The sequence below is a fragment of the Sapajus apella genome, unplaced genomic scaffold, assembly GCF_009761245.1.
Source record: "Sapajus apella isolate SASKATOON/1434 unplaced genomic scaffold, GSC_monkey_1.0 scaffold13, whole genome shotgun sequence".
NCBI lineage: Eukaryota > Metazoa > Chordata > Mammalia > Primates > Cebidae > Sapajus > Sapajus apella.
In genome coordinates, this window is record NW_022436953.1 from 1517335 (window position 1) to 1536078 (window position 18744).

The window sequence follows — 18744 nt, forward strand, 5'->3', positions numbered from 1 at the left end:
TTAGACCACCACGCTAGTCTTTGCTTTCCTTTACAGCAAAAAGAGTTGTCTACACTATCAGTATCTCTGCTTCCTCTCCTCCATGCTAACTCTCAAACCCACTTTAATCAGGATCTCATCCCTGCACCACTAAAACAGCTCTTGCCAAGGTCACTGGCGACCTTTTTGCTGCCAAGTCCGGTGGTCATTTCTCAGTCTGCATCTTATTCCACCTGTGAGCAGCATTCAACATGGCAGGCAAGGCTCTCTTTCCAGCCTTCTTTGCTTGGCTTCAGGACGCCACCCTCTCTTGAGTCTCCTCCTGCTTCCCTGGCCACTCTTCTCAGCCTTTCGTCTTCTAGCCTATCAGTGACCAAGTGTCCTGAATCGGTTCTTGAACAGCCTTTTTTTCTAGCTATGCCTTCTCCTTTGATGATGTCTCTAGTCCCATGGTTTTAAATGCTAACCACACACTGTAGGCTCCTAGAATTATATCTTCAACTCCTCCTCCCCACTTATAATTTACTTATAACATCAAACTTCAAACCTAAGTTAACAAAATAACCAAAATGCTGCATCCCCCATCCCTTCAGGCCTACGTATTCCCTAGTCTTCCCCTCTCACTTTCTTCTGATGGCTCAGATCTCAAGACTTGGAATAATCTTTGACAATCTCTTTTTAATTTTATTTATTTATTTATTTATTTTTTAGACAGTTCTCACTCTGTCCAGGCTGGAGTGCAGTGTCACCATCTCAGCTCACTGCAACATCTGCCTTCTGGGTTCAAGTTATTCTCCTACTTCAGCCTCCAAGTATCTGGGACTACAGGCGTGCACTACTGTGCCTGGCTAATTTTTGTATTTTTAGTAGAGTCGGGGTTTTGCCATGTTGGTCAGGCTGGTCTTGAACTCCTGATCTCAAGTGATCCACCCACCTCGGCCTCCCAAAGTGCTGGGATTACAAGTGTGAGTCACCATGCCCAGCCTGGCTGTCTTGGTTATATCACACATCCAATCCATCAGAAGATCCTCTTAGCATTACTTTCAAATTATATCTAGAATCTGGCCACTTCTTCCCCCCTCCACTGCTACTACCAGATTCTGAGCCACCACCACATTTTCTAAGCCTGGGCTGCTCTAACATCCTCCTAATTGCTCTCACAGCTTCTACCCTTGCCTCCCCTCTGACATCCAGAGGAATCTTTTAAAAACTGCAATTAGATGGTGTCACACCCCTGTGCTAAACCTTCTTAGGCTTGCCATTTCACTTTATGAGAAGAATCTAAAGTCTTTATCAGGACGTACAAGACCCTGGAAGATCTGATTCTTGCTACCTCTCTGAGCTCAACTCCCAACTCTCTTCCCCTTGCTCACTTCGGGTCTAGCTACACTGGTCTCCTAGTTATTTTTTTTTTTGGTGGGGGATGGAGTCTTACTCTGTCACCCAGGATGGAGTGCAGTGGTGCAATCTCAGCTCACTGAAACCTTCGCCTACCAGGCTCAAGTGATTCTCTAGCCTCAGCCTCCCAAGTAGCTGGGATTATAGGTGCCCATCATCACACCTGGCTAATTTTTGTATTTTTCGTAGAGATGGGCTTTCACCATGTTGGCCAGTCTGGTCTTGAACTCCTGTCCTTAAGTGATCCACCTACTGTGGCCTCTTAAAGTGCTGGGATTATAGGTGTGAGCCACCGCACCCAGCCTTCTGCTATTCTTTGAACATACCAAGCCAGCCCTGTGTCAGGGACCTTGGACTCTGTCTTCTCTGCCTTGTCACCCTTCCTCTAGGTATCTATATGTCTAGTTCTCTCTCTTCCTTTAGGACTCTACCCAAATTTCACTTATCAAAAAAAGTATTCCCTGATTGTTCTTTCTAAAATATGCCCCCTCTATCACTATCTCCTTGCCATGTTTTCTTCCTAGCAGTGATCACAACTTGATTATGTCATGGATTGTTACCCTCATTACTATATAAGTTCAATAAGGACAGAAGGTTTGTATTTCTAGTCATGATTGTATCCCAAGTTCCTAGAATAGTGCCCAATACACAGTAGGTGTTCAACAAATAGATGTTGAATAGATTTGTTGAATGGCTTCATCCAGATCTCGAGTCATAAGGTGAAGAGAGTGGTTTCCAGACAGTTGTCTAATTGATGTGGTCAAAATTAAGTGGGAAGAACTGTGAAATTTACGTGGAGATCATCAGATTATATGTTCATTTATTACCAGTGACCACTGCAGGATTCACAGATATTCTGTTTGCTCCTTGATGCCAAATTCTGTGCCAAACTATAAGGTAGAATGAGACACCTGCCTCTAACTTCTTTAGCATGTCACTTATCCTCTGGGACTCAGTGTTTTCATCTGCAAAATAGGCAGCTGGAGATGGGGTCATTGCTCTGCTAGCCTGTGGTCTCCCAGATGCTGAAGGGAGGCAGTACAGTTAGGAAGATCAACCACACAGGCCCTGGAGCTTGACTGCCTGTGTCTGAATCCTGTCTCCATCCCCCACAAGCTATGTGACCTTGGGAAATTTTCTCAGTTCCCTCATTTATAAAGTGGGAATAATAAAAAGATCACTAGAACACAACTCAAAGAGTAATTGTGGGGATTACGTAAGATCATACATATAAAGTGTGTAGCATGTGGGCTGGCACATGGTAAGTGCTCACTAAATGTTAGCTATTAAAAATGAAAAGTTCTGGGGGAATTTTTGAGGGGTCATTGCTATGAATGTGTTTTAGGGGTAACAAACTATTCTAGCATATTAGATGATATGGGTATTTTAAAAGCATAAGAATTGGCTGGGCGCCGTGGCTCACACCTGTAATCCTGGTATTTTGAGAGGCCAAGGCAGGTGGATCACCTGAGCACAGGAGTTTGAGACCAGCCTGGCCAACATGGCAAAACCCCATCTCTACTAAAAATACAAAAATTCAACATGGCAAAACCGCATCTCTACTAAAAATACAAAAATTAACTGGGCATGGTGGGAGGCTAAGAATTGCTTAAACCCAGGAGGCAGAGGTTGCAGTGAGCCAAGATAGTGCCACAGCACTCCAGCCTGGGTGATAGAGCAAGATCCTGTCTCAATAAAATAAAATAAAATAATAAAAAAGCATGAGAATGGTATTGTTGGGACAATGCTCTTCTTCTTGGGAGATGCATAGTGAATTGAAGTACTTACGAATAAAGTCTCATGATATCTGTCATCTTCTAATAATCTAGCCAAATATATCTCTGTTTTTATATCTATCAATAAAGCAAATATGGCAAAATGTTAGGAATTGTTAGAGCTAGGTGGATGGCATAGTTTATTGTACTATTCTTTCAACTTTTCTGTATGTTTAAAAATTTCTAAATAAAAGGTTGAAGGAAAAACAAAAGGCCCTAGAAATAGTCTAGTGAAATCCAACACTCTTATTTTACAGAAAGAGAATCATGGGCTCAGAAAACAAGACAGTTGCTCAAGGTTATATAGCTGGAGAAGCCTGGGTGAGAACCTAGGTCTCCTGGCTGCCAGGTTCTCCCTGTGTGTGAGCTTCAGACTCTCAGGCAGCAGTGAGCTGCAGAGGCACACACCCCACCACCCCTCAAAGTGACCAAGGGGTATTACGGGTATATAAAAAGACACTTGTGTTGGTGTTTCCTTTTTTATATTTAATTTAATTTAATTTTTTTTTCAAGCCAGAGTTTTGTTCTTGTCACCCAGGCTGGAGTGCAATGATGCAATCTCAGCTCACTGTAACCACCACTTCCTGGGTTCAAGCAATTCTCCCGCTTTAGCCTCCTGAGTAGCTGGGACTACAGGTGTGTGCCAGAAAACACCTGACTAATTTTTTGTATTTGTGGTAGAGACGGGGTTTCACGATGTTGGCCAGGCTGGTCTTGAACTCCTGATCTCAGGGGATCCACCCCCTCAGCTTCCCAAAGTTCTGAGATTACAGGCATGAGCCACTGCACCTGGTCTTATTTTTAATTTTTTAAGAGACAGGATCTTGCTCTGTTGCCCAGGCTGAAGCGCAGTGCACAATCATGGCTAGCTACAGCCTTGAACTCTTGGGTTCAAGTGATCCTCCTGCCTTAGCCTTCTGAGTAGCAGGAACCACAAGCATACACCACAACGCTCGGCTACTGTTTTTAGTTTTTGTACAAATGGGGTCTTGCCCAGGCTGGTTATGGACTCCTGGCCTCAAGCAATCCTTTTACCTCAGCCTCCCAAAGTGTTGGGATTACAGCTGTGAGCCACTGTGCCTGGTCTCCTTTTTATTAAACAGATAATTTAATTGGAAGTTATGATGTAAAAAATGTGAAGGTGGCATCAGAGCCAGACCCGCCATCCTTGGAGAGTGAGCATACCGGTTTGGCACCATCTGCTTGTGGTTTTTGAGTGGTGGTGGTAGTGGTGGTGCATGTGTGTAAACTCGGGTTGCAGAGGACAGAGGGAAGAGTAAAGGGTGGGGCCCAGGTCCAGGAAGAACAGCAAGGAGAGAGGGCTTCAATTCTGGAGCTCACTGGGCTATGGCTGTGAATGAAATGTGGGCACCTATTTAAAGAAAGGAAATGATTCTCTGCGGTCGGCAGGATCTGTGTCTGGCCAATGGGGTTTCAGAAAGTGCAAAGGAGAGGGGAAAGGAGGGGCCGTCCGTGCAAGCCTGGCTGTGTGTATACGAGGGGAGCGCACAGAGAGGAAAAGGGAGAGAAAGAAGAGAAAATATTCTGGAGGAAGCTGGGGGGCGGGGGGTGGGGAGGAGGGGTAGAGCCGAGGCGTTGTGGGTGGCTGGAAAGGTAGAGAGGCCGCACCTGGGGGCCTGCGAGCAGCTCGGGAGCGGTCAGCCTCCGCAGGCTGAAGCGTCTTGCCCCAGAAAATCCCTGCCCCACTCTCCGACAGTCTGGATGTCCCAGGGGCCACGGCGGCGAGCGCTGAGCTCCGGGGCTCTCACGAGGGGGAGGGCAGGAAGGGGAGGCGGGGCCTCGCGCGGGGCGGGAGCCGAGCCTGTGGCCCGGGCGGGGCTCCTCTCCGGCGGTGCCGGAGTCTGGGGGCTGCGGCTTCCCCCTCCCGGCCCGCGGTGGCGCCTGGCCCCTCCTCCCCCCTCCACTGCTCCCACCCCCGCCGCCGCCGCTGCCAAAGCTAAACCCGGCCGTTGCCTGCAGGAGCCGCAGCAGCGGGCGTTCGGGCCGTGAGGAGCCTCGGGCGCGGCCTCGCCTCCCGGGCCGGGCGCCTGCCTCAGCACCGCGGACAGCGCAGCACCCCTCGCCCGGACCCCGCCGCCCGCCAGCCCCTGGCCCACCTGCGCCCCGACCCACGACGCCCGTATCAGCACCGCGGACAGCGCCCCGGGCCCCAGCTCGCTGCCGCCGCCCACCTGCTCCCGGGGTCAGCACCGCGGACAGCCCCCCTCGCCCAGCCCTGCGGCAGCCTCCGAGCGCCCTCGGATCATGGCCACCGAGGTAGGGGCGAGCGCCCGGCCCGCAGACAGTGCCGGATTGCCGCGGAAACAAATCCCCTAGGGGAGGGTTGGGCAGGAGAGGGAGGCGGGGGTTGGGGGTGGGATGGGGTGATTCCCTGGGTCAGGTCTGGAGGGAGGAGGTAGGGGGCTTAGTGAGGGCTCATCTTTCCCTGGCGTGTCAATCTTCCCCTCGCCCCACCGGAGACCCCAAGCTGTCCGCAACACTTGTTGGCACTAGTGCCAGGGTTGCTTCAGGGCCCCAGGCCGGGCTTTCCCCTTCCCTGGACTTCACAAGTCCCGAAACCGCTTTCCTAGAGGGTTGGAGACGCGTGTGTGCGCGTGTGTGAGGGGAGGAAAGGCAGTTGTCCGCTGTTGCTATGCAGTGCAGTCACCTAGCTTCTGAACCCAAATGCTTGGCTAAGGGATGACAGACTTACCTCTATATCCGCATTTCCTTTGTGGGAGGGAGGGGACAAAGACACTGCAGGTTGAGAACCCAAACGGTTGGTCCCCACTTTTGCATATCACCCTTCTTGCTTTTTTACTCCATTTGAATTTGCGTGTGTGTCTGTTCCAGGGTGTCCAAATTTCCCCTCTATCTGATGGGAGGTGCTGCCTTCTTCAAGGTGCACTGATAGGTGTGTCACCTTCAAGCACTTGAAGGCTGAACCAAGGAGCCTGTTAGCTAAGGGCAGAATCTTGGTGTAATGCTTGAGGTCAGGAATTTCCCCCTTTACCCCTATGTATTGCCCTTCTCTCCCCTCATTTCAGGAGGGAGATTGGACTGTTTATGTTCCCACTTTATACACAATAAAGGTGATATAGGGAAAATGAGAGGACTGATTTGCTACTCCACACAGGATATCAGCAGCAGAACTGAAAGTTTTTGCGTTTGAATTTTTGGAGTGAAACTCAGGACATCAGGGTCTCCTCAGTTCTGATGTTGATTTCCTTTGTGGTGTCTCCCCATTTCCAATCCAGCTGGCATATGCTGGGGGAATGCAGAGGCTTTTGAATGATTCAGTGCAGTGCTTCTGGGCATCCTGGTGAGCAGTGTGACATTAATACCAAGTGTAGCTATTGTTATTCCTCTCAAATCTTCACCACAGAATAAGGTGCCATGGTTTGGCATTCTGACAATGCTGGAGGTTAGCTACAAGGAGAGCTTGCCCCCCAGGACCTCATGTGGGGGCAAGCCCTGGGGAGACCCTGAGAGCTTGGTTTCTAGAGGAGAAGACTACAGAGTACTCACAAAGCACCAAAGACACTGAGGAGAGCAGGAAGAACAAAGGGAGAAATCAAGGAGCTGGTTACCTTCCAGATAGGACTGCCAAACTGCAGCAGAGGCTGCTGTGTTGGACAGAAAAGGGGAACTTCAGCTACATGGGCATAGCCTGTCTAGCAGTGTGGGCAGAGAAGGCAGCTGCCTCTGTGATGTGATCTGACAGATCCCAACAGGCCCATCTGTCCCAGGATATCTGCCTCACAGGTCTGCCATGGCCCACAGATTCCAACCAGCAGGCTCACATCTCTAGGTTGAGGCAGCATTTCCAGGAGGCTGTGACACATGCATGACTGTCCCCTGGGAGGGGCTCTGCTCATAACGCCTTTGAGAATATTGCACTTTCCTGTGTACAAAGCACTATCACATAAATGATCTCTTTTAAGCCTCAGAGCATATCTGTGAAGTGGGTAAGAATGGTGTTATTATGCCCAATTAACAGATGAGACAACTAAGGTTCAGAAGCTTGCCTGATCCCTGTGAAGGAGCCAAAGAAGGCATCATTATCCCATTTTACAGGTGATGCAACTGAAGTGCTGAGACTTATTCAGGAAAATATGGCTAAAAGGTGGCAGGGCTGGGATAAGAACTTGAGTCTTCTGCCTCTTTGGCCAGTGCTTTTTTCCTGCATCCAGAGTGAGTGTACCCAATTAGCCAATTGTGTCAGCTAATAGAGAGGAGGGCCCTCGGGGTCTTGACATAAAGCTTTGAGGGAAAGAGGGTTGCAAAGGAAATCATGAAGGGCTGGAGTATGGGCATTCAGGCCCCCTGCTTGCCCTGGCTGTGTTGGTTTGAGGGCAGAGGGACAGAGGAATATCTAGAAGTGACAGGTAGCTGAGGACAAACATTCCTCACTTCACAATTTGGCCTTGGGTGGACTCTGATGGCAGAACTGAGGAAGGAAGCCTTAGCTCTGCCAGGGCACAGGGCATGCATGTATTCTGGGCTGTGGGGTGAGTCATTCTCCCCAGGCTGTTTTTACTATTAGGATTGAGTTGAAATTACCAGGATAAACCTGTTGGGAGAGAAAAAACGTCGCGTTAAGTTCCCATGAGTATTCCCTTAGGATTATCAGTAGGAAGTCTTCAGCTCTAGGAGAAGCTGTATTGAGAGAAAGAGAGAGGGAGAGGAAGGGGGTGGGGAGAGGAGCAGACAGGAGGGGTGAGGGAGAAGGAAGAGATCCATGGGTGGAAACTGGGTCTTTTCTGTTTCCTAATTTCTGTTTAGGAGTTAGCATTAGGGGAGAGGTGTCTGAGGAACTCAGAGGAGGGATGGTGCCTCCTGAGCGATACACTGACCTCATTTGGAAAGCTGCAATAAGCCCATTTTCTGAGCAGCAAACCTCTGTTAATGTGTGTCACTGGGAGCAGGGTCTGCCCTGGGAAATAGTCCAGCTGGCCAAGGATAACTGGGAAGTGCCTGGCTGGGAGGGGCTTCTCCAAGTATTGGAGTTTGGCTTCTAAGAGATTTTTAAATGCATCCAAGCAATGTTATTCAAGCAAGGTATTTGGAGGTTTGATCTTTGAAGCATGGAATTAATGACCAGCAGATCCTGGGTCAGGCTTGAGCACTGGTACAGGCTGAGAAGAAGGGAAGCCTTGTGGCTGGTGTTTCATCCTTAGCCTGACCTGGCTGTCTGTGACTCACCATCCTCACTCCTCCTCCACACCCCAGCCAGGAAGCAGAGTGCTGGCATCAGCAGAACCTCCTGATGCTTCACATGCATCCTATGGAGTGAGATAGTTTTTAATGAGGTTGAAGATGGGGCCAGGGGGGCACTCCCATTGGACTTGGGCAGACTGGACCAGGAGTTCATTTACACTCCAGAGCTTGCTCCTCTGCACCCCAGCTGGTTGACTGTCAGGTGAACTGGAGCTAAATGTGTGACCTGTGGTACCCACTCTCCAGGCAGCCTCCCCCTCCTTCTCACCATGAGTCCCATGGGTCTCAACATTGATTTTCCTCCTCATGAAATGCCTCTCAGTCCTGTCTTCACTCTGTTGCCAGTGGACCAGTGCAGGTGGCAATGGGAGAGAGGGGCAGGGTTGAGGAAAGTGAGAAGTGGAGAGAAGCTCAGGTCTCTGGGGCATTTAAGAGCCCCCGGGAGATGCTCAGGGGAGACACAAAAACTGCAGCCTCAGAGAGGTGTGTATATATTTTGAGATCATATGGTAGGATTTCAGAGCATCATGGATCTCTGCTGAAAACCCCACCAGCTTGCTGAAAGCTTAGTAGTTGGTCCGTGACCTGGAACCTGGCTTAGTTCTTGCCCAGGGGCCAAGCCATGGGATTCTTTATTCAGAGGTCCTAAACTAGCAGCTCTAGAAATAAGTCTGGTCCATGGATATACCTTATTTAGTCTGTTTAGTGCTTATAATTTTTAAAAATGTATTGGAAACATTCGAAAATCAGGATATTATATGTTAAAAATATCTAGATTTGTGGCTTCTTTTGAGACACCAGAAGTGCTAGCAACCTGGGCATACATTCCCACATGGCAATGGTCATCTGCCTCCTTGAGATGGGGCACCTGTTTTCTATTTAGCCTCAGGCCCCACCTGGCCCACTTATTGATCAGCCCCTGTAAACATTTACATTCATAATCCCTGATAAAGCCTTTAGAATATCACAGCTGAAAGGGGCTTGAGCAAGGATGTTGTTCCAATTTCTTAGTTTCCAGCTGAAGAAATGGAAGTCCAGAGAAGGGACGACTTTCCCAGGGCCATGTGGCCCAGAGTCAGGTCTCCTGCTCCCAGGTCAGTAGGCCATCTTTCCACCAGGGCTTCCTGGCACTTCACACTCGAGCCACCATGGATGGAGAGAATCGGGAGACCCTGCCTGCCTTAAATCCTGCTCTTCACCAACTGCAAATGAGTCTGTAATGTATGTACTCTATGTAGGCCTGGGAGACTAAGGCTCTGCCATATACAATGTGTCTGATATCATCCTTTAGCAACTCCTCAAGAGTTGCTCCTCCACAAACACTCTCCAGGGAGAGAAGCAGATCTCTGGTCACCCAGAGCCTGGGCAGTAGTCTAAGGCTTAGGATATTTTTGGTGCTGAAAAGGGTGTTGACCTATCCCATTCTGGCTACTTGAGAACCCATGGATCAAAGCCAAGAGGAAGTGGGACTTTATCATGTAAGGTAGCACCCCCAAATCTTAATGTATTTTTCTTAAATATTAAAAAATCTTTTTTATCCAGCCCAAAATGTCAATCTTAATGTATTAATGGCTTAATACAATAGCAATATCCTGCTCAGTGAAGTTTCAGGTAAGTGTTCCCGACCAATAGGTGAATCTCTTCCAGGCAGTGATTCAGAGACCCAGGCTCTTCCCAACTTGTGGTGTTCATAATCTTCAAAACAGGGCTCCACCGGCTTCCATGAAAGGGGAAAGAGCAGGGAGGAGTGGTATATCTTCATGAGTCAAGCCTACATATGACATCACTTCTGCTCACATTCTACTCAGTCATAGGGATGCACATAACTGCAAGGGAGGCTGGGAATTAATATAGCTGTGTGCCTAAGAGGAAGAAGAAATGGCCAGGTCAACAGCTGGCCGGTTGCTAGAGATCCACACCTTCAGTACAGCACACATGCATGCATGTATGCATTCAGGCACATACAAAAGATGTCAGAGGAGAGGAAGCTGAGTCCATGTCAGAATGCTTTCTTCCCTTTCTTTCTATTCTCACCACTGCTTTTCTCACCACCTCTTTAGCTTTTCCTGTGGACTACTAGAAAGAGAATCATCCCTCCAACTGGCCCCTCACCCCAGTCTTGTCTACTTCCCACAAAACCGCTAGAATGAGCCTTCTAGGGGCAGGGGAGCTGAAAGGGGCTTGAGCAAGAATGACAGACTTTTGTAAGCTGGTTTTAGAGGGGCAGAGGAAGGCCATAGCCCTGTTCTTTACTCTTGAAAATACAACATTATAAAACCTTAACCGAAGCAGGTACATTAACCATTAACTTATGTATATTGCCAAAGCATTCTTTATTTCTCCAAGTTATCATAGGTTCCTAGTAGCTATCAAGGGGATTTCCTCAGTGAAAACCTTGATTAGAAGAATCAACCAATATAAGCCCAGAGGAGCGCTTATACATTATTTAATCCAGTCATAATACTTTGGGATCACATTTTTTTTACATAGAGCAAGGTTCACCTGGATTTAAGAAAGTCACATATAGCGTTTTTGGATTCCCACCTTTTCGGGACCTTGATCTACCAGTTATGTGCTCCTTCTACTTTATTGATAACCCTTCTCTGGTTATTTATTATTTCCCCAGATTTTTGTTTGTTTTAAATTTTATTTTATTTTAGATTCAGGGAGTACATGTGCATGTTTGTTACATGGGTATATTGTGTTTTTGTGGGGATTGGGTTTCTAGTGTACCCATCACCCAAGTAGTGAACATTGTACCTGATGGGTAATTTTTTAACCCTCACCCTCTCCCCTCTTTTGGAATCCCCAGTGTCTATTATTTTCATCTTTATATCCAGGTGTACCCATTGTTTAGCTTAGGCTTATAAGTGAGAAAGTGTGTTTTGTGATATTTTATTTTCTGTTTCTAAGTTAGTTCACTAAGGATAATGGCCTCCAGCTCCATTCACGGTGCTGCAAAAGATATGACTTTATTATTTTGTATGGCTGTGTAGTATTCTCTCGTGTATATATACCACGTTTTCTTTATCCAGTCAACTGTTGATGGGCATTCTGAAGTTGACTCTGTGACTTTGCAATTTTGAATAGTGCTGTGATGAACATATGAGCACAGGTGTCTTTTTAACACAATGATTTATTTTCCTTTGGGTGGATACCCTGTAGTGAGATTGCTGCGTTGAATGGTGGGTCTCTTTTTAGTTATTTAAGAAATCTTCATACTGTTTTCCATAGAGGTTGAATTAATTTACATTTCTACCAATAGTGTGTAAGTGTTCCCTGTTTTTTGCATCTATGCCAACATTTGTTTTTTTAAATTATAGCCATTCTGATTGGTGTAGGATGATATCTCAATGTGGTTTTAATTTGCATTTCTCTGATGCTTAGTGCTGTTGATCATTTTTCATGCGTTTATTGGCAGCATATATTTCTTCTTTTCAGAAATGTCTGTTCATGTCCTTTGCCCAGTTTTTAATGTTTTTTTCTTTTCTTTTCTTGAGTTTGAGTTCCTTGTAGATTCTGGATATTAGTCCTTTGTCAAAGGCATAATTTGCAAATATTTTCTCCCTTTCTGTAGATTGTCTGTATACTTTGTTATTTCTTTTGCTGTGCAGAAGCTTTTTAGTTTAATTAAGTCCCATTTGTCTATTTTTGTTTTTATTCCATTTGCTTTTGGGGACTTCATCACAAATTATTTGCCTCGGCTGATATCTAATAGAGTTTTCCCTAGGCTTTCTTCTAGAATTTTTACAGTTTCAGGTCTTAAATTTCAGTCTTTAATCCATCTTGAATTAATTTTTGTATACAGTGAGAAATAGGGGCCCAGTTTCACTCTTCTGCACATGGTCAGCCAGTTTTCCCAGCACTATTCATTGAACAGGGAGTCCTTTTCCCACCCCATTTACAATAGCCAGACACACACACACACACACACACACACACACACACACACACACACACACTCTTAACCAAGGAAATGAAAGATCTCTGTGAGGAGAACTACAAAACACTGATGAAAGAAACTGTAGACAACACAAACAAATGGAAAAACATCTCATGCTCAAGGATTGCAAGAATCAACATCATTAAAATGACCGAGCGGCCTGCAGCAATCTACAGATTTAACACAATCCCTATCAAATTAACAACATCATTTTTCACAGAATTAGAAAAAACAGTGCTAAAGTTCATATGGAACCAAAAGAGAATCTGAATAGCCAAAGCAATCTTATGCAAAGAACAAATCCAGAGGCATCACATTGCCTGACATCAAGTAATACTACAAGATGGTAGTAACTAAAACAGCAGGCTTTGTACTGGGTACTGGTACAAAAATAGATGCATAGACCAATGGAACAGAATAGAGAATGCAGAAATAAAGCAGCATACCTGCAACCAACTGATCTTCAACAAAGTCTTTCCCCAGTGCTTAAGCAAGTTTAAGTATCTTTCATCTTAAATCCTCCCCTTCAGCAGGAACCCGTCCTACCCCTTGTGATCTGACCCTTGCCTCCCTACAGTCTCATTTCCCACTGTTTCTTATCTAATCTGGAAACCACCTCCAGTCTTGCTGAAATCCGCCTGTAGTAGACCGTGTGCTCTATCTTTGTCACTTTGCACAAGTTTCTCTTTTTGGCTGCGTTGCCTTTTCCTCCCTCTCCACACTCCCCGCCTGTCCCCTACCACTGGTAACCCCTGGCCTTCCTTTATGACTCAACACAGGCTTCAGGAGGCCTTTTCTGAGTGAGGATTTCTGGGTAAGATGTTACTTCTCTGTGGCATTTGTCACTGTCTAATTCGTTATATATTTACTTGTCTTCCTCCCTGGAGCTCACAGACTCTTTAGCTCAGCTCTCCCAGAGCTTGGCACTGGGAGAGACTCAATAAATGAGAGCTGAGTGACTGAATGGATCCAGCTTAATTACATGGGATGAACTGGCTGTTGTTCACTCTGCCTTTGGGGCTTGGTCTCCACGTGGTCTCAATGTTGGGCATATTTCAACCGGTGGGATGCTTGTCTTGAATGTGGGTGACTGAGGCTGGAGAGGTGGAAAAAGTGGCCTTGTTCTGTGGAATTGAGCCAAGTCCCCTCAAACGCTAGAGTCTGTGTCAATGTCAATTTCTGTCCCAGGTGTGCACAAGGGACAGAAATTGCCCCTCTCCTTCCTGTTAGGGAAGGCTATTTCTTTCATTTCTGGCCTCTGTCCCCACTATCCTCTGGGGAAGTTTGGACATTCATGGACCCTTTGTTTCCTGTGGGGAGAAGTGCTGGATGTGAAAAGCATCTGAGATAGCCTCTGGCTGGGGCCATAAAACTTGGCCTGGACGCCAGTCTCTGAGTTTAGGGGTGCATCAGTATTCCTCTGTCTCACATGTTCCCTGCCCTCAACTCTGTTGTGAGTTCACTCGGCACAGCTGGGGCATCGGTCTTGTTCAGTACTGCATTCCCCAGGCACAGGGCCTCACAAGTTGTGAACACTTGGTACTTGGCGAATGAATGAAAGTATGAAAAGTTCTGCTGTGTGTGTGTGTGCATGCGTGCATGCATGTGTGTGTGAGAGAGGGAGAATGGGGGAGGGAGTGACTGGATCTGCCACCAGGAGGTCTTATTCCTTTTGTTAAAATATGTTGGTTCCAGAACTTCTCATTTTGGCTCAACTTTGGCCCTGCTTTAGGCTTGTTAAAACATTTTTTAGAGTCAGGGTCTTGCTTTATCATCCAGGCTGGAGTGCAGTGGTGCAATCACAGCTCATTAAAGCCTTTAACTCCTGGGGTCCAGAATCCTCCCACCTCAGCCTCCCAAAGTGCTGAGATTACAGGCATGAGTCACTATGCCCTGCCTGGCTGTTAAAAGATCTTTCTGGGATAGCTCAGGGCAACTCCTTGGGTAGACCCCACAACCCTGCCTCCCATGGCCTCCTGGAGCACCTGTAGCATGCCCAGTTTGTCCCTGCATGCTGGGGACTTTCCTGGTGTTAGTGCTGGAAGAACCCGCATTCTGGGAAATCCCTGCATTTGGGAGATGCCGAGATGGATGATCACTCTCAGTGCATGCTGCCCCTATGTCTCTTCAGGTCCACAATCTCCAGGAGCTCCGGCGAAGTGCCTCACTGGCCACTAAGGTCTTTATCCAGAGAGACTATAGTGATGGGACCATCTGTCAGTTCCAGACCAAGTTTCCCCCAGAGCTGGACAGCCGGGTAAGGATGCCTTTTTTTACCCTTGGAACCCAGGGCTGTGATGGAGCTGAGGTTCTTATTGGAATGTATTATTTCCGGGATCATATGACCCATAATATCATAGGACACATAAACTGTTCAGCCACTTTAAAAGGATGAATTTAAAAAGTTGTTAACATTGTATTACTGTCTCCTCATAGAAAGTTACAGCTGAAGGGGTCTCAGGGATTTTCTGGTCCGGCAGCCCTCAAGTTTCAGTTGCCTAGGAATTATGTAGAGAGTTTGTTAAACAAATGGAAATTCCTGAGCCCTACTGGGTGATACTTGTGTTCTCCAGTGGTACTGATTCAGTTGTTGGATTGTGGCTCAGGAATCTCCATTTATTAGCAGCTGTTCTCAACCTTGGCTGTATGTTAGAGGTTTCTGGGGAGCTTAAAAAAATCCTGATGCTCAGGTCACAGCCCAAAGCAATTACATTAGACTCTCTAGGGTGGGGGTCTGGAATCAGCATAATTTTAAAATTAATTTTAATCATGATTGTTTAAACTTTAATATGTATTTATAATTTTGTGGGTACATAGCAGGTGTATATATTTATGGGGTACCTGAGATATTTTGATATAGGCATGCCATGTGTAATAGTCACATCAGGGCAAATGGGGTATCTATTACTTCAAACGTTTATGTGTTACAAACAATCCAAGTATACTCTTTTAGTTATTTTAAAATGTACAATTAAATTATTATTGACTACAGTCACCCTGTCGTGTTATCAAATACTGGGTTTTTTTTTCTTGATGGAAACCCAGCATGGAGTGCAGTGGTGTGATCACAGCTTACTGCAGCCTCTGTCTCCCAGCTCAGGTGATCTTCCTGCCTTGGCCTCCCAGGTAGCTGGGATTACAGGTGGGTGTCACCATACCTGGCTAATTTTTTGTATTTTTAGTAGAGATGGGGTTTTGCCATGTTGCCCAGGCTGGTCTCAAACTCCTGGACTCAAGTGATCTGCCCTCCTCAGCCTCTCAAAGTGCTGGGATTACAGGTGTGAGCCACCATGCCCAGCGCAAATACTAGGTCTTAAGCCCTACTTTTTAATGAGGAATTCCCATTATGAATCAGAATCAAGTGGTTCATAGATTATACTTGGAGAATTTCTGGTCTTCTGGAACAGTGCTTCTTCTCATCCTTGGCTGTACCTTAGAGGCACTGGAAACTTTGAAAAAGGAAACTTGCAGGTGTCAGCTTGGGTAGTGGTGGTCTTTGCTGCTCTGATCCATCCTCCCCTTTCCTAGACCATTGACTCAGAATCTCCTGGTAGGGGAGACTTGGACCTCATAGGCTTTAAAGGCTGCTCAGATAATCTCAGTGTGCAGCTGGAGCTGAGAACCATTAAGTCCTTGTTACTAAAACTGTGGCCTGTGGATCAACAATATTAGCATTACCTGGGAGCTTGATAGAAATGCAGAATCTTGGGTCCCTCCCTGCATCTACTGAATTTGAATCTGGATTTTAACCTATTCCCTGGGTTACTCAGCACGCAATTTTGAGAAGCTCCACACTAGTCCATCCATCTCATTTAGCAGAGGAAACCAAGCGCCAGAAATAGGAAGTGACATACCGGAGTTAGCACCAGACAGGCTTAAATGCCCTGCCTCTCTGCTTTTTCACAGGACTCTTATTTTCTTGTGGATGCAATTGCGTCTTTCATGGGTATAGATCAAACTAGATGCCTTCATGATCACAGTCTTGCAGGGAAAGTTTAGAGACCCTAAAGGAAGAGCTGCAGGCCGCTTTTCCCTTCTCCTGCTTGGGGTGAAGAGGAGAGCTGGATGCTCCCTCCCACAGTCTGTGCTGGGTGGCATCAAAGGCAGTCAGCCAAGGGCTCTGCCCACAGCCCTGCCTCTAGACTCAGATAGTTGGGTGACTCATGGACCTCAGGCTGCTGTGAGGCATCAGCTGCTGAGTTTTGCTACCGGTCCAGGGGTGTCTGTGGCTTTCATCCTAGGCTGCCCTGGAGTGGGCCTGGGATTGGGGAGACCAGAAGGCTGATTCTGACCTTCCATTCCAGCAGCCTAGGCAGATCTGAATGGGTTTGGGAAGTGGGGCAGGGATGGTCTGTACTGATATGACCCCAGGCCAGCTTTTAGAGAGAATGTGGATCTCTTTCACACCTTAGCATGCTTGTCCTTTAGGGCAGGGTGGCCCCCAGCCTGGAGCAGCAGGGCTCGTGGCATGGACTAGATGGGTTGGATTTTCTCTATGAGTTCTCCACAGGTTTGTGTAGGGGCAGTGGCTGGGAACTCCTAAACCTCTAACTATTCTTGGACAGAGCTTTCATTCTAGAGAGGCGGAGAGGTCCCTAAACTGTGTGAGCAGTTCTGGTCCTGCTGCACAAGTGAGGAAGAAGGTACTGTAAAGAATGTGAAAAATAGGGCTACTATTTTGACACTTTGACACCTGCTGAGTTTGGAATGTGACCTTCCCAGGGTCTCTGAAGTTACCCTGTGAAGAGCACAGACTCTGGGGTCAGAGCTGTAACCTTGGACAAGTTCACTTACCATTCACTAAGTATTTAATGAGCACTTAGCATTCACTAAGTATTTAATGAGCACTTAGCATTCACTAAGTATTTAATGAGCACTTAGCATCCACTAAGTATTTATTGAATATGTATTAGACTCTAGAGATATAGGAGTAGACTCATGGCATTTATTTTCTCTTAGGTGGTATAGAAAATAAAAACAGCAACCAAATACCGTTGACCCTCGAACAACATGGGTTTGGGGTGCCTATCCCTTGCACGTCAAAAATTTGGATATAACCTTTGGCTCTCTAAAAACTTAACTATTAGTAGCCTACTGTTGACTGGAAGCCTTCTGATAACACAGTTTATTAACACGTATTTTGCATGTTATGTATATTATATACTGTATTCTTACAATAAAGTAAGCTAGAGGAAAGAAAATGTTAAGAAAATCATAAGGAGAAGAAAATATATTTACTACTCATTAAGTGGAAGTGGATCACCATAAAGGTGTTCATCCTCGTCATCTTCATGTTGAGTAGGTTCATGAAGAGGAGGAAGAGGATGGGTTGGTCTTGCTGTCCCAGTTGTGGCAGAGGAAGAAGAATATTCACATACACATGGACCCACACAGTTCAAAGCTGTGTTGTTCAAGGGTCAACTGTAAATATACCTAGCTCAGGAGGTAACAAATACTAGGAGAATAAGGGGAGGATGTCGGGGGGTCGGGTGTGCTGGGGAGAGGTGGATGATCCAGGGCACAGGTGAGACCCGAGGGTGTCAAGGGTATCATGGCAGCCTGCAGGGGAAGGTGTGGCAGCTAAGGAGATAGACACAAAGGGTCTGAGGCAATTTCAAGAAGCAGGGGACTGAGTGAGGAGGAGAGGAGGAGATGGGCCCAGGGGTAGCAGGTCCAGGCCATGGAGGGCCTAGTGGGCACTGTAAGGACTTTTTGGATTTTACTTATAGACAGATGGAAAGATGGTGGGAGCTTTTGATCACAGCTATGACATAATGTGACTTTAACAGGAAGTTAGGGCAGGGGCAGGGAGGCCAGTGAAGGGGCTAGAGACGGTGGTGGCTGGAACCACAGAGCAGTCCGTGTGGCCTTAGGACCATAGAGCAGCTCTCGCCTGTAAAATGGGATGACAGTAGCACTTTTCTCATAGACTTATTGTGAGAGTTAAATGAAAGAATGCATTTCCTGGCACATAGAAAGTGTTTACTACATATTAGCTATTCCTATTATGGATGCAGGCAGAACAGCTTCTTAGGTGTCCAAACACACAGGCCTGTGGCGTTGTGGGTGACCTCTGAGCTAGAAGGAAATGCTCCTTCCTGGAGAGATGCCCAGGAAGCCCCTGAGGTCTCACTGAAGCAGTCTCATGCAGTCCCATTCAAACATGGAGAGATCCTATGAATTTAGTCCTGAGTTCTCTCACAACCAGCAAGATGGGACGTGTCAAAGTCACTAGAATACTTGTCTGATTTCCCGCAGAAAACACCTAGGATATCATGGGAATTTTCTGTTTCCAAGGGAGGATAAGCAGCCATTCTTATTCTCATTTTATAGATGAGGAAACTGAGGCCTAGACAGTTAAGCTGTTAGTTCCAGGTCATGCAGCCAGCTGATGGCCAAGTCTGGACTGGGCCCCCAGTCTCCTGACTC

At 46.7% G+C, this 18744-nt stretch overlaps 1 long non-coding RNA gene across 2 annotated transcripts; it reads left to right on the plus strand.

The window, feature by feature from the left end:
• The first annotated feature begins 5552 nt into the window (after positions 1-5552).
• Positions 5553-17291, plus strand: LOC116553753. 2 transcript variants are annotated; one of them, XR_004269892.1, is made up of 3 exons: positions 5553-5931; positions 14447-14572; positions 17038-17291. It is a non-coding gene; the product is annotated as an uncharacterized LOC116553753 (long non-coding RNA). The 2 variants fall into 2 exon arrangements; XR_004269891.1 differs by lacking the exon at positions 5553-5931 and adding an exon at positions 12741-13129.
• Positions 17292-18744: the final 1453 nt, after the last annotated feature.